The following is a 16081-nucleotide window of genomic DNA, read 5'->3' on the forward strand; positions in this document are numbered from 1 at the left end:
ACTCTGCCTTTATTATCTCAGTCTTCGAGCTTCTCGTCCTTCGAGCCCAGTGTTTTGCACTGACTCATCCTCACAGAGTAGGATACTCTTTAGAAAACATTGACGCCGGCTGGCTGGACATTATGCAGCCTAACAGAAGAAATTAGGTCACTGTGACACATGATTCAGGCCTACATTATGAGCAGACTGTTGTTAAACATTGGGTGGAGCTCGTGTTATACAACATTAATGCATTTGTGATGTAAAGTATGTTTCTGATGTCGGAAATGTTCAACTGTGCATGGTGTGGCCATGCATGCAAGTCTGAATGCATAAAAAGGCATGCGTGTTTTCCCAGAGGGCTTGTACCAGCAAGTGGTGACACTATCACTGAGGCTGGCCCCAACCCAGAAACAAGTGTCAAAGGGAGGTGAGGGCATGAGAGAGGAAGCTAACCGGTGAGCGAGAGCAGTGAGGACTACAGAGAGAGGAGTGGAAGGAAAGTGAGGGGAAAAAAACTGTTTGAAATAGACAGGATGGAAACAAAGCAGGGTCAAAAGTGACATCAAAAGACTGCTGACTACACATCTTACTGTGTGAAAGAACTTCTTCTAAACTCCAGCAGCTGAAGTTGGTAAAATTAGTTTAACAAGTTTAACATGGTGGGTCTGTGAAAGACAAATAGCTAGAAAAAGTCCCTGCGAGTTACAACGAGGGAGCAGAGAACAGCCACTGCCTGGGATTTCCACCATTAGGGATTAGGTGGGTACATTTACAGGGCTGTGCAAACAGGAAGAGAACAGGGTGGAGAAGGCATAATATTGATACAGTGCCATCGCAGAGAAGAGGTCTTTGTGTTTGTGTATGTATCAAAGGAACTTGTATCATTTTCATTGTACAGAGAGAGAGGGGGGGAAAAAAAGTGTACATTCCTTGTACATTTGTCAGTTAAACACTTCAGAATCTCGAAAAAAAAAAAAAAAAGTATTTTATGTTCAGAATATCTTTGAAGGGGCTGGGTATTGATTGAAAAATTTAAGTAAATATGAAAGTTTCTTGACAAAAATAGTATTTTTTGATAGCTTGCAAAACTATTCCATTTGACCACTAGCAGCACTGTGAAGTAATGTTTTTATGAGAAGGCCTCACTTTGTTTGTATAGCGCATGCACACAAAGATGCAAACACTGCTACCCAACACGTCGTACATTCCTGCTGCAACAGTGGTGGCAGTACTACACAAACAAAAGCAGGAATGTGCATATAATGAGGCAGAAGATGAAGACTGACCAAAACTTCAGTTTGTTGTGAGCAGCACATTCTCCCCCCCAAAAAAAGAAACACCAGATGAAATTAAATACTTCGCTAATAAAGATAAACCTGTTGACTACTTTCAAAGATGACTCCAGTAGCTGAAGTAAAATAAATTTAAGTGGCTCAAAATTTGACTTAATTACAGAAGAAAAATGTGGGTCCTGAGGCGGGACCAGCTGAGAACCACTGGTTTAAAGAATTGCAAAACTGGCTTCACAAATGTTTCATGAGTAAGGAAATTCATTCAGCACATACGTGTGAGACAAACAATGTAATGTAAACATATCTGTGTTTGAGAACACTCCAAAAACAGTTTCTGAAAAAAAGGCAAACTTTATAAATGTCAGTGCAAATAAAATATTGAACTCTTACTCCTTATAGATAGCTGTTCAATCATTGAGACTGCCTTCAGGCCACAGGTTACGAGTTTACTTTGTGTGTCTATTCATTAAAAATGTCTCTTCTCGGTTGGGTCTTCTTTTGTCTGTTTACCACACACCCTTCACTCGGCCAGCCTGCTGTGCTCGGGTGCATTACGACAACGCTTGACTGCCAATGAGCGCTACCAAACGAGCTGCATCGGGCCCAAAGTCTCCGAAATCCCACAGACGAGTATGAAATCTGTTAAATGAGCACAAACGTTGCTTTAGATGCAAAGTCAAAACTCGACAACAGATTTGTTTATTGACAGGGAAAACTCATGCCTCTACAATCTAAAAAGAACCGAGTCCCTCCTGGTCTGGGTGAGTCCCCTGTGCTGTCCTGGCTTGAATACAGAGGGCTTTGTTGTTGGGGAAAAAACAGCTTAATGTTCCATCTAATTCAATGACTGTGTGGAGCCAAGTTAGAACGTACATGGTGATATATGAAGTAGCTCATTTGTCCCTTTCACTCTGTTACATCACCATTTGGAATTAATCAAAATCTGACTTTTCTGATTTGAGAAGAAAAACTAAATGTTGTATCTTTGGACTTTTATGAGCAATGGGAGCTCTGCTCTTACACATACAGGTCTTTATATAATCTCTTTTAAGATTTTACTCACATTAAGGCTGCAGAGAGAGCTTGTCCAGCCCTTTTTATTTTTTACTCAACTCAATTCCCAACCATTCATCTCTCATCTCTTTGTTGTGCATAATTAGGATGTCAATTATAAGACCATTAAAAAACAACACCAACTGAGCATTTCTCTGAGCAACACTACTCACAAACAGAGTCCACCCATTGGTTAGCAGGAAATCTAGACTAACACCTCAAGGACACAGTCACTGACTATAAATCAGCGGGTAACAAAAGCTGGAAACATTTGTGGCTGCCTCCCATGGCTACTGGCTGAGTTTCACTGAATGGCATTGCTAGGAGAAAGTTATCAGTCATTCTTTCTCTGTGACTGTCCTTAGTTTGTGAAAATGTTAAAAAAAAAAAACTAAAAAAAAACTAAAAGTGTAGATAAATGGGCAATTTGCGAATAAAAATCGACTTCACTCAAAACAAATCAATTCAAAGCCTCTTCAAACGTGTGTCAATCTTTTAATTTAATATCTGCAAAGAATCCTTTTCAAACAAACCCAGTGAGATAAGAGTGAGTGTGGACAAGCAGATCCTGGGGCCTCTTGGGGCTTTTATTGAACGCACGTAAACATGCATCACAAAACCGATCTTTGATATTTTAATCATAACATAACTCACTATTAGGTCCATAAGCTGGACCGCACAATTGAGTGGTGATTCAAGGGACCAGAGATCTCGCAGAACCTTGCTTGATCAAACTCGACTTCAGAGAAAAACAAGCATGGAGGTGCACTTTCTGTTTCCGCGTGTACGTTTGCACGGACAAACGAATTAAAAGAAAATAAAACTGTGGCTGACGTCATGGCTTAAAAAACTAAATTAGTATGACTTATACATTTTGTCGCACGCCCCGAGGTGAGTTGGAAATAAACATTTTATTGGTACTGTCAAATGGGGTTTTTTGTGGCTACTGCTACAAGCTAACATTACTGTTGTTTGTACTGAGGTGGAGGGAAGAGTGAAAGCTGTGATAATCACAAATGTAATCACTTGTATACATTTTCTGACCTTCCACTGCCATGTAGATTTTGTTTAATATGAATATTACTTCGGTGGTAGTAACACTCCCAGCTTGCTCTAATTCACTGCGACATTCCCGAGCTGCTCCTTTCACACTGCAGGATTTGAAATATGGGGGACTTCAATACAGTCTGTAACATTATGATTATGTATGTAAACACCTCACACAACAGGATTATTTGGACGGATAATCAATTTAGATAAACCTTGAATCTAGAAAATCTTCACAATTGATGGGACAGGCAAATTTGTGTTTTTTTCCCCCCCATACTAGGCCAGTCTAAAGCAAAAAGATTGAATGTTTTTATTAAAAACATAACTAAGTAACTCAGACCTCATTCAGCCATTACAAATCAAAGTCATGGATTTGCATGTGTGTGAATACATGGATGTAAATTGAAGGAGAACAGTGGCTATCCATCTACAGTGACAACACAGTTCATTTTTTGCCTATGTAAGCAAGTGTTTGTGTGTTTGCAGAGGAAAAGTATTTACTTTGCTGCAGTCCTGCTGTATGCACAAGTTAAACCTTTTTTTGTGTATGGGCAAGAAATAATTGGGCAGTAGTTTGTGTGAGGAGAAGGAGCTGAGGCGGAGAGAAACAAAAAGAGGTTTAACGTCTCGACCGTGTTTACTTGATCAGATGAAACTGTCAGTATTATTTCATCTAAGTGAGTTTTCTTGTTTGTCCTTGTTGATATCACAAAATGTTTCCATTTATGGTAGCTTTCTGTTTGTGTACACCTCAGAGTGTGGCTCTCAATACATAAACTCTACAGCATATGGATCTCTTTGTTAAACAGGAAAAAGAATACTTCCAGGTCTCATTTCAGCCAATTACAGCACAAAGGGATCATTGTTGGATGGAGAACTGCACCCAAAAGGACACATGTGAATGTTTGTCTTATCCATGTGGATTTCTACAGGAGGTTTCCAGACTTTATTTTTGTCATTGAAACTGAACTGTGGTACCCTTGAAAAAGCGAAGTATTTTTATTGATGAAAGTAGAGACGTGGCAGGCTGTTCACAGGGGATGCCGAGAGAGAGAAAGAAAAAAAACATAAGAGGAAAGGGATGAAAGTCACACGGAACATGCACTTTAATGGGCGAGCAAATTCCTTCCAAATTGGCCGCAAGCAGACAGAAGTTCGATTTTGCCCTGGTCAACAGCCAGACTCTAGAATATGAGGAGATGAAAAGAGAGACTAGGGAGTTCGGAGGAGAGGGGATGCAGATGGGTGGAAAGAGGTGAAGAGAGGATGAGAATAAAGAGAAGGACATATCACATCTACATTGCACTTTATCTCGTCTTTATTCCTTACTTACTGAAGGTTTCTCAGAATGCCCTCCCTTGTGACTTTTGCACTCCGTCTTTTTCTCTCCTACCTACATTGTTCTCTTCTCTATCAGCCTTCTGTGTGCAGTAAGTGATTCAAGTATGTCCGTAGAGCTTCGCTGCTGCAGTGAAGTACAGTGTGATACAGTACAGTAACAGCTTGCAATGTTTAAGTTGCATCCTTTAGGGTAAAGCACGTGTGCAGAGCAGCAGAACTATGAAAGAGTAGAGCTGCTGCACCATCCAACTCTTACACTGCAAAAATGCATTACTCAGGGAACACATGCCCTTTCATTCCCTATGGAAATTAATACACTTCAAAGTCCTAATTTTAAGTGCACAATGTGCATGTTGACAACAAACTAAGAAATTGGCCCAGATGAATATGGATTTAACAGAAGTTGGTTATTGTCAAACAAAGCCATAAATAAAACACATCTGTCCAGTGGCCAATTAACAGAAATATTCTGCAACAATAGGCCATGCCCTCATCTAACAAAACACAAGGATAACTCATTTTATCCTGGTTCAGCTGCCTGCAGATACAATGGGGAGTGTTACAGAGTCAGCTAATGGGAGCAGAATGCACCATGTACACCAGAAAATGTTTCTGATGTACCTTGTTAAATTAGAACTACATGGCTGCAGTTCAATTTAACATTGAAGCTCAGCTGAACCACATCCATATGCAGTCTTGACCAGTCATGCATTCTTTAGGAATTACATTGCAAATGCAGAGCTATTTTCATTGTATACTGTCACACAAGCCTTCCAGTGCTTTCTCCCTGAGGAGTTGTAGTGTAAATTGATATTCTTGTACAGTTTCGAAAACCCTAAAAGCATCGACACCATGCCAAAACCAGGAAAAGTAAAACAAAAAGGCTGAATCGCAAGAATTCTGCTGCTTAAGGAAGCAAATAACCTCAAAAGTCAAACCTGAGACACTCCAATGACGGTTCTGCAGTAAGGAATGTGGTATGTTGTTATTTCCTCAAAACTAGACATACACAAAAGAGTTTAAAGAATGTAAATAACATTCTGATTACCTAGTCAGTGCAGAGGCGATAAAGAGACAGAAGGACGGAAAGTGAAAGAAAAAAATACATATTTACAGATAGACAAACTGTACTTGTTGTAATGAACCTGTGGAGGTCAAACAGAAAGCTACAACATAATACTCCTTTAATCTTTTTCTGAGACTAACTGAGCTCAGATCAGTCAGTTTGACTTTACACAGCTGCACCCAACCAAACACTTTCTCTAAATGACATCAGTCCACTGTGATAGTTTTGTGCGAAGTGAAAGTGACATCGTGAGTTCAACTCATGCTTGTCCGACAGTCAGATGGCATATTAGTTTTTGTCACATAAAATCTGGTCAAATTGAATTAATTTATACATGACAACAGTATTATTATTTCTATTTAAGACAATAATTGCAATACCATTGAATTGACTCAATAGATGATGATATTGGCCCTGTGATGGACTGACGGCCTGTGCAGGGTATACCCTGCCTTCGCCCAAAGCAGGTATAGATAACAGATGGATGGATTGTGCAATAGAATTATTGCCCAGGCACTGAAGTATTCATACTTAAAATTGCTGGAGGAGGTATTTTGCTAGTTGAACAAGATCTGTTTCTTGATACTACAGGTCATTTTAAAAGAACATTTCTAAATTGTGGGAAGTAACAGTAATTTCCTGAATTCTTGCAGATATCAGGAAGTTACTTGTTTTGGCCAAGAAACAATTTGGCACATAAACTTCTATAAAAAGGCAAATTGTCTTTGGAGGTGTTGCAGCTGGATTTTGTTTCTGTTGGACAAGCTATCTGTTTCCCCGCTTGTTCCAGTCTTTATAGTGAGCTAAGCTGACCAGCTGTTAGCTATAGCTGTATATTTACTGGACTGACATTGACAATATTGATCTTGTCACCTAAATCTCACCAAGAAAGCAAAAAAGTGCTAAAAAATGGCAAACTTACCGCTTTAAATAGAGCATTTCATTTCATTGTGAATTGTGAATAGTAGGTGTCCCTAAGAGTAGAAAGCTATTATCCTTCAGGCGCGATATCATCAACGCTTTTGTCTTGTTTTGGACTGCCTGTCAAATCACTGGGAGCTGCTGAGCGTGTAGCTCACTGAGCCAGTTTTCTTTTTTCATTACAGTCAAGCCAGTGGACAGAGATGGTAAACATGATGGGTGGGAAAGCAGTTGACAAGTGACAAAAGTTACAAATCAGAAGATGAGCACATGACATGGACCTTGGCCTATTCGCTTATGTATTCCAACAGATACGCATCCAGTGAGACAGACAAGCATGCAAGGACACTGATGGAGGCAGACAGAGAGAAGTGGGAGGTGTAATGAGGCTTGCAGATACAGAGACAGGCAAACAGAAAGAAGGGCATACGGACGGTAAAGACAACCTGAACAGAATAAAGGGTAGCAATCGAATGAGTTTGGATTTCTATCAGACTGTACCCCATTGGAGTTGTATGAGAAAAGGGCACACTTTGGCCTTCAAGCTTTGGCTCAGGAATCAGAGCTGACATTTGAATATGTGGACAGGCAGATTGAATTTACAACAAACACCAGCGAGGAATGTTATCGCTGATGAATAATAACTAGGTGCGTATAACCAACTACTCAGGAAGGACAATTGCCCACAATAGACTTACATATCTTTTTAGTGACTCTGAATGGCCAACAGTGAGTCCGTTATGAATAGACATTTAGGCTTTTTATTCAGGTGCTGAAAGACATTACAGTTGCATATGGCCAGCACAAAAAGTAACGGTACTTTCTGTACTATTACTACTGTCTGTATATTAAAGAAGAGAAAACACAGTGAGACACATTTCTCTTTTGGAAAGCAATTAAAAAAAATGTTGAGGATCAAAGATGGACCGTTGTGAAATTTGACCTTTATTCTCACCATGAGCCATCATGTGTCTCAACTTGTGTGCTACACACACAAAAAAAGCATATGCACTGCTGTAGTATGTTAGCTGACATCGTATCGCAGCCTTGGGGCGCATTTAAAAAATGTATGCCTAGCCAATACCGCGATGTAGTGTGTTATGTAAAGTGCAATTTCACCAGGCTGAGTTCCATTGTCTACATTATTCACAAGCCAAACAAAATGTGGCTGTTTAAATGAATTAATGAACAACTTCTTTGCAAAAAATTCTACAACTGATATATGTGTGTGTGTGCGTGTGTGTGTTGCATGTGACATTGGAGTCCGACATATGGAAAGGATTGTAAATATAAATGCCTGTTCAAACATGTTCCTTGCTCCTCTGAGCACAGTGGCCTGCCAAGGCCACGATGGCTGCATTGTTGCATAGTGGGAGAGGAGAGAAAAGACAACCACTGAAACACACAAACATGCATGCATGCACGCACGCATCCAGCTTGCTTTCAGCAGAACACAATACGTCTTTTCATTCTTCCTTGCTCACATAATTCTCTGGATAGTAGGTGGGAGGGAGACAGAGAGATAGAAACAGAGAGAGACAAAGAGAAAGTCAGGGAGGGGGTCAACCAAGGGGAGGAGAGATGTGCCTTGAGCACAGCATAACGGCTGGGTCAAACTCACTCCGGCTGTCTTAAATGTTCACCTGCCCCCTCTCTGGTGTATGCCTGGTGATGCAGCCTCAGAATATACTGTTGGGGTCAGCATCAGATACAGAGCACCCTGAGGCGGTGGCTCACCTCAGCCTTTAGACCTACATGTACCGAGCTTTTCGTGCTGTGACAGCGTCTCCTCTGTGTCATATCCACTTGCTTTGCAGAGGCTGACTGGATGGTGCATTATATATATTTTCAGTGACCTTCAACTTTTAATTTTACATTTCTAGATGAACAAGAACATTATTTCTAGTCATGCCCACAAAAATACATTTTGTGTTAATGTCAGTACAATCGTGGAGTTTTCTACTGAATTTTTTTTCTTTTGTTTTTTCTAAAAACTCCTTTTTCCGCCTTTAACAAAATTAGCAACATTTGTCCACACGTCAATGTTTATTGTTGTCTTAACAGAACATTTTGCCAAATATGCTTTTTATCCTTCTTGTTGAGAGTTAAGTGAGAAGATGGATACCGCTCCGTGGTCTGCACAGTAAATATGTAGCTAAAACCAGCAGCCTATTAGGTCAGCTTAGCATATTAAAATGTTTACACTTTGGGTTTTGTAAGATTTAAAAGTAGGCTAACTATCTCAAACATTTTCACTTCAATAAATGTCAGTTAAGTCACTATTTTGCATTTGCATTATTATGAACTGAACCAGCTGGGTGCCATGAGGACATTCCTGGGAGAACAGTTAGTGACATGCTTTCCATCACTCAGCAGTGGTTGTTCCACAAGAGGGGGAGAGGAGCTCATGCTACTGGCTCGCTCTTCAAACTTGCTTTTCAACTGCGAAATGACTGACATCACACAGGCGAAACTGTCTGGATCTTTGTTAAGTCCAAAAACACAGCTGCAATTACTACTTCTCACCATAGGTGCTGACAAAGAGAGCAAAGAGAGGGCGGGGGTTTAAGTATTGTAACTTTAAACAAATGAGATATAACATGTTACTTAGACGGCTTTAGGGATGCTTGTAAGACAGATTTCTTCTTTTGACAGGCTAACTGTTTAGCCATTTGTAGTGTTTGTGCGATGCTAATCTAACCGACTGCTGGTGCGTCATACTTACGATATACACATATGATAATGGTTTTGATCTTAAGTAACTTTCTGCAAGAAAGCAAATAAGAATATTCCACAAAATCTCAAACTGTTCCTTCAACACAACCAACCATACAAGAACTTTGCTAAACAACAAATGATATAAAAGTCTGACGTTGATTGTTCCATATTTTTGGAATACACCAGAAAACACCAGATTGTGGAATACCTAAAAGACCTTTCAATGCCAACTCTTTTCAATGGCAGAAAAAAATATTATCGAAGCCAAAGGAGAAACTGAACCAACTTTCTAATCAATATTCTGGTTCAGGGCTATGCTGCAGAAACTAAAATGTCATCTGTTCTGTTTAAAGTGAAATTTTATGACTTTCCCACTAAAGAGTTTCTTGTCAGACACTATAGTCTTTCCCTCCTATTCCAGGTTTTGACACACCACGGCACAACAGCAAGTGCGCATCATAATTTTTTTTGTGTTAAGAAACTCAGGCTTGGCTAGATTAGCTGACTCACCAGGGAACCCCTTGAATTGAATAATAAAAAATAAAAAAAATGCAGATATGTTTTATGGGACAAAGCTCTAAAGCAGTGAAACAAGTAGCATATCAATCAAAACATTTGTAATGCTGACATCACACATCACAGATTGCTCTCAAAAGTTTTTTTTGGCCCAGCCTTCGAAACACTGTCAAAAGGGAAAAATGAATCATATCCAGTTAGATTAAGTCAAATGTTAAAAAGAAACATACTCTAAATCTGTCCAAGTTCTGAGGTCCTGAGTTGCTTCTTTTGCAGCTGCTGTGATTGTGAAGGACAATTGGCTCTATATTACAGCAATCTGACAGTCAATCAGCTCTCTGTGCCCACTTGTATGCAGAGAAGCCAAGACAAAACAACAGAATAGATTGCAAGGTTGGCACACAGTAGACAAACCAATAAACTCAGCTCATATTTTCCAAGGGACCATTTACTGTCAAATAAATGACAAATATAATCCTAATTATTGCCTGGTATTATGGCTTGGCATCGATCCTTGGTGCTCTGCCAAGGTTCAAGTTTTCATAGCCTCTCTGAAACCTCTCCGAGATAGATTTCCAAATAAAGGGATGGAAACATGGTCCAGGGTTTCAAGATGACATTTTTGTGATTGTTTCACATGAAAAGTATTGGTCTCCAGGGCTTTTGAGTTGACTCGCTAACTATGTGTGCCGTAGTTGGGTAGTGTTTCCACTCAAGGAAAGAAAAGGCAGTGTGCTACTTGGTACTCCATCACCACTGTCTACAAATAATAGATCTTTAGTCACAGTAGATGTGTGACTAAAACATACTTATGATAGAAATGAGACCCCAGTGACATGGTTTGTTAGTGCATGCACTGACAGTAAACACGTAATCTCTCTTGAAAGCAAAGCAGTGCTACAGTGTAATCAGTCAGACTGATATGAGGTACAGGAAGCCGAGAGGAACAAGCAGCTGATAAGAGAGAATGATAAACCTGGGAGAAAAACAGACAGACAGCTGTGATGGAGAGATAGACGGGAGAATGGCAGAGGATGTACACTAAATAAGGAAAGACGGTAGACAGCTAAGAGAAGAGCCAAAGGCATGGCTGAGAGGAACCATGAAGGAAACAAAGTAAAATGGGTCTTAACCAGTAAACTGCTTTAGCTAAAAACCTTTCAAAAAATTTCTCTTTTTCAGTTAGTCAGAGTAACACATGGGACAAATGAGATGAGACAATGAGAGTGAGATTGACCTCTGAATGAGTAGTCCTTGCTGGGGGGGTAGACAAACACAACATTGCTGTGGATCAATTTTTTTCTGTTAACCACAATCCAAGGTTAACTAAGAAGGGAAAGGTAGCAGAGGGAATTGATCTTGACTGTTTGCAGAGCACCAGACCATGACAAACTCCTGTCGTGACTCAATAGCTCGTTTTGCTTTATAAACCCTTGTTGAGTTGCTGGTGGGACACCAGTGAATTTTAAATTGCATTTAATTTATTCCACGCTATGAATAAAACACATAGATCAAAAGGTAAAGCTCTTTATGAGCATGATTTAAAAGCTACACCAATTAAAAGACCCCGTTAACTTTCTCCAAAACTGTGAACATGCAGCCAGTCGATGTTCCAGTAGACTACCCGGTAGAGTTTGATTTTTTGTTTAAACTAATACTATTTTAAATTAATTGCTTGGTAAAAATGAAGCAACAGCCAGCAGCCAGTTAGCATAAAGATCAGAAGAAGGGGGAAACAGCATTCTAGTCTTGTTCTGCTCAAATTAAGTTATGTATTTCTTGGCCAGGAGCAGTGATATTTAACGGATTAAACAAACAAGATAACCATATGATGGGAATTAGTGAGTGTTCAAACCAATAGTAGGTGGATTTTTTTTTTCACCTTTGGACAGAGCCAGTCTTTTACCCCTGCTTCTTGTCTGTGTGCTAAACTTTTGTAATTGGCTGCTGGCTGTAGCTTTGCATTTATTGTATAAACATGAGTACAGCAGCTTTCTCATAGAACATCATCTAAGTTTCATGATAAAATCTCATTGTCAATGCTGGTCAAACATAAATATGATTAATTATTTTGTAGCATCTCTACAGTATGGCTGGGAGAATATCCTATCCTTGATGAAGCAGGGGATGAAGAGTATAGATTCTTTGCTACTAAAGAGTGACTTTTTTTAGGGAGTCAAAATGACCTTGTGTTGATTCAGATCAAAACGTATTTACATATGAACAAATCAGAACTGAAGAAGCCTTTCGGATTAGTGGCGAAACTTCTTTGAGAAACTAAAAGTAGTCCAGTTGCCTTTGGATAAAATTTTGATAAAATGAACAAAACTTCAATTTCCAAAGATCATCTAAGAGTTTGTAGGTGAAAATCAATATTTTCTGTACTTGTTTTGAACAAAACTCAAAGCAGCGGAGGTTCTTCTGTCAAATAAATAATGAATGAATAAATCAAACATGTCTTATTTGGTGTTTCATTAGTGCAAATCCGGCCAGCATGCTAATGATGGGCAAAACGTGGGTGATAACAGAGCTGCACCTGTAACGTTGGGAAAATGCTTGCAGTTTACTACCTCTGACAACTAAAAGTATAACAAATATTTCAGAAGGAGTGAATAACCAAAGCAAGGATCAAAAAGATCTGAAATACTGTAAAATGCCTTCAAAACTGTTTCACTGAAAACAGCTCAGAGTCAAATCAGAGTCTCTACCAGAGTGAAGCAAGTCATGTCACTTTGTAACAAACTGAAAACTGTCAGAAAGAACATTGGATACCGTCGACACAGAATTACGTCTTTTTACGCTCATCTAACTGCTATCATATTCAAACCAAAACTGCCAGCCTGACGGCACAGATGTCTTTGATCTATGCAAGTTTTCGCAAAACATCCAATATCAAATGCAATATCAAAGACATCTCTGGCCCAGGCGGCAGGGGCAATGTAGATGAGATCCCACCCATTTGGAAATGTACACCGTATGCAGTCACAGATTTCTCCAGGCTACACTGTGCTCTTTGTTTCATAGAAGACCAGGTTATTTCGTAGGGGCATCTGCTTCGTGCTTTCCCCTGGGTGAGTCTTTTACAAGGATATGGTAGCTGTTTAATCTGGCAAGGAATTGTAATAAAGGAAGAAAACCACAGCAAAAAAATATCACTCATGGCATCTATATGTGAGGTCTTCAATCAGAGATTCAGCTGCTGGTAACATTAAGGGGAAAAGTTTGGAAGAACCAAACAGAACGCCTCAGGCCTTTGCCTTGATGCCTCTCATTGTCATATTTCATTGCACTAACTGAATAACACATGCAGCTCTGTCATAGAATATTGATATCATTGTATAATTGAAGAAGCAAAGAAAAGAAAAACATTTTAGTGCAGCGTGTTGTTGCGCATTAACAGACCAACCCTACAACCTCAAGGTGTTTGGTATTCTGAATTGGGTCGGAGAGCAGACAAGCTACACAAAGTCAACCATGAAAACATATTTCTCCAACAAGTTGATTGATTTGGATCAGTTTCACCTTGTGAGATAAAACACTTTCGGAAGAAACAAGGGGAAATAGTAAAGAAATTACACAGGCTGTAACAAATGTTTTTCTTTGAAACCTTTGGACCCCTCTAGTTTGTTCTTACTATCTGGCTTCAAACCTTAATTGTTACCCACCACAATTTTTTTTGTGTTGTTGAAACTTGATATGAAAGCACATGAAAAGGGCATATGATGAGCCTCCTGATGAGCCTCTATTGTATTCTTCTTTCTGCTCTTCAACTATCTCAGAGAGGATCTCTTGGGCTGCCAGTAAAGATTGATGAGAACCTGTGTAAACCCCAAATAGTTGGAACTGTTAATCGAAGCAACCTGTCAAGGGATATATCTCCAGAGCCATCATCGACCAACCACATTAGGGTAAAACTATAAGTACAATCCAAAACAATGGTCTCAATGACTGCAGACCACACTCACACTAAGCAGCAGCCATTGCTCAAACATTTGTCCTTGAGTCACTTTCTTGGATGCAACATATTATGACAGCAACAGCCTGCCCAAACAACCTGGAGGTGCAAACAATACGACCGAGCCCCTGGCGAGTCGCCCCCCTCAGGTCGTCCTCACTCTGAGCCGTGTTTAATGACTGGGTAATTGTATAAAGTCCTCAATAGGATAATCCTAACTGCTTGCCAACTCAGCCTCGAAAACATTCCATCAGTCATCATGATGGGTAATTACAAGTAATGGACAAATAATAGTGTGCGGTGAACAGCGTGTGAAAGTGGCTTAACCAGGCCCTGTGACAGCCTCCCTCAGTGATAGCATGTTCTGTAGGAAAAAAGAATAAGGATGACTGCGGTGGCTGCTTGCCAGATGTTGACCTAATACACCTGACAAAAGGGACTGGTTCACCTCCATGCTAATAAGGCTTGTTTTTGTTGAAGGAAGAAGCGAAGTGACAAAGAAAAATGCGCTTTGTTTTTTAAATCGCCTTTTGAGGATCAAATCAAATAAAAACACATGTCTGAGAGCTCCAGTTGCCTCCAGGGTTTTTACCCTCCCAGTTTTGAAGACTTTAAAACTTCTTCCCAGATGAAAGGAAGGAGATGGAAAGATAAGATGTCAGGTGTGGGAAAGAAAAAGTCAAACATTAAGCTATCTCCAGAGCAAGACAAATCCTCACCCAGAAAAAGAAAAAAAGACACATCTAAGAATGTGGTCTTGAAGGTTTGACATTTGAGAAGAAAGGGACTTCAAAAAGTGAATGACTGCATTAATAAATCAATGAAGTGTGTCCCTCCAAACATCAGAACCCTCAATGCAGAGGGATAGTGGCTGAGCAGGGTGATTCATTGATGAAAGAGGTGAGCGAACGGAGCTGAGGCAAAGCTCAAGTCTTTGGGGGGGAAAGCACTAACTCGTGCATACCAGCCCGTAGTCGAGGGCATAAACGTCTCACCCTTTGAGACTTTGACTTTTGACCCCAGCTGTGATGCTCTGTAAAAGAATACATAGACACAATTTCAGACACTACACACACACACACACACACACACACACACACACACACACACACACACACACACACACACACACACACACACACACACACACACACACACACACACACACACACACACACACACACACACACACACTGGTAGGCATTGTGTGGAACATGAGCCCTTGAAGGAATGCAGCCCCCCTGGCTTCAGACTGCATAATGGCCTATGTTGTGACACAGACTCTCTCTAACACATTCATAGGGAGCTTAGGGACTGGGCTTTCACTACATGACACATACCCATGTCTTTAAGTGGTTGTAGTTCTATGAAGACGCTGTATAAACCTCAAAAAACATTTATTTGAGCCAGTAGCTGAAACCTTGTCCACAAAAATGAGGTCCCACCCATAGTAAACACTCAGTTCATCTCAATAAGCGACTCTCACATTCAAACACAAGTAAAGTTTTCACATTATCAGCACCTCAAATGCTCATTTAAGCTGTTCAGATGACAAACAGACCCAATGAAATATCCAGAACTTTATTTATAGCGCATGAGTGACTTTAACTTATTTATAGGTGTTGACACTGTGAGTATGTGTCATCAAGTACACACGTGCACAGTGGGATGTGTTTCCCAGCTGGCTGGCCCCCAGCTGTCACCCACTGGCTCCAGGCATCCAGAAACAGTGACAAGATGAGAACACCCTCCCCATGCTAATAGGGCTGGGAGGTATCAGATATTTTCAGGTTATTGATCGGAGTTGAACCAAAGGACAAATACATCTGTGATAGGCTGAATCTGACGTTGATCAACTTTTTCTTAATAACTGTCTTTATATTTACATTTCACCCACTTTGAAAGCAGAAAATGCAATGCAAATAATCTATCTAATATAAGGGACAATCAACAATGCTCCGTCTTTCCTTCCTTTCACAGTTGCCATGCTACAAACAATATACCCAACTTTAAAACAGCCCATGAAAGTCTGGCAACTTTAAATACAGCTCCCTCCTGCAAAGTATGTGAAAACAAACCCCCGATTTATTCAGAGAATCACCTCCTCTGTGTAATCTTATCAGTATGAAGTTAAAACGATATTGTCCTATTCTTGGTGCAAAGTCTTTTCACAATGTTCAAGATCCT

The 16081-nt window shown here is 40.0% G+C and overlaps 1 protein-coding gene across 2 annotated transcripts in view; it reads right to left on the bottom strand.

The window, feature by feature from the left end:
- Window positions 1-16081, bottom strand: part of ctnnal1 (catenin (cadherin-associated protein), alpha-like 1) — a 47867-nt gene that overhangs the window by 23160 nt on the left and 8626 nt on the right. The gene's annotated exons all lie outside the window — the stretch shown is intronic.

The sequence above is a fragment of the Brachyistius frenatus genome, unplaced genomic scaffold, assembly GCF_029030835.1.
Source record: "Brachyistius frenatus isolate BFR_SWC_R1_liver_20210118 unplaced genomic scaffold, ASM2903083v1 Contig_2, whole genome shotgun sequence".
Classification (NCBI taxonomy): Eukaryota; Metazoa; Chordata; class Actinopteri; family Embiotocidae; genus Brachyistius; species Brachyistius frenatus.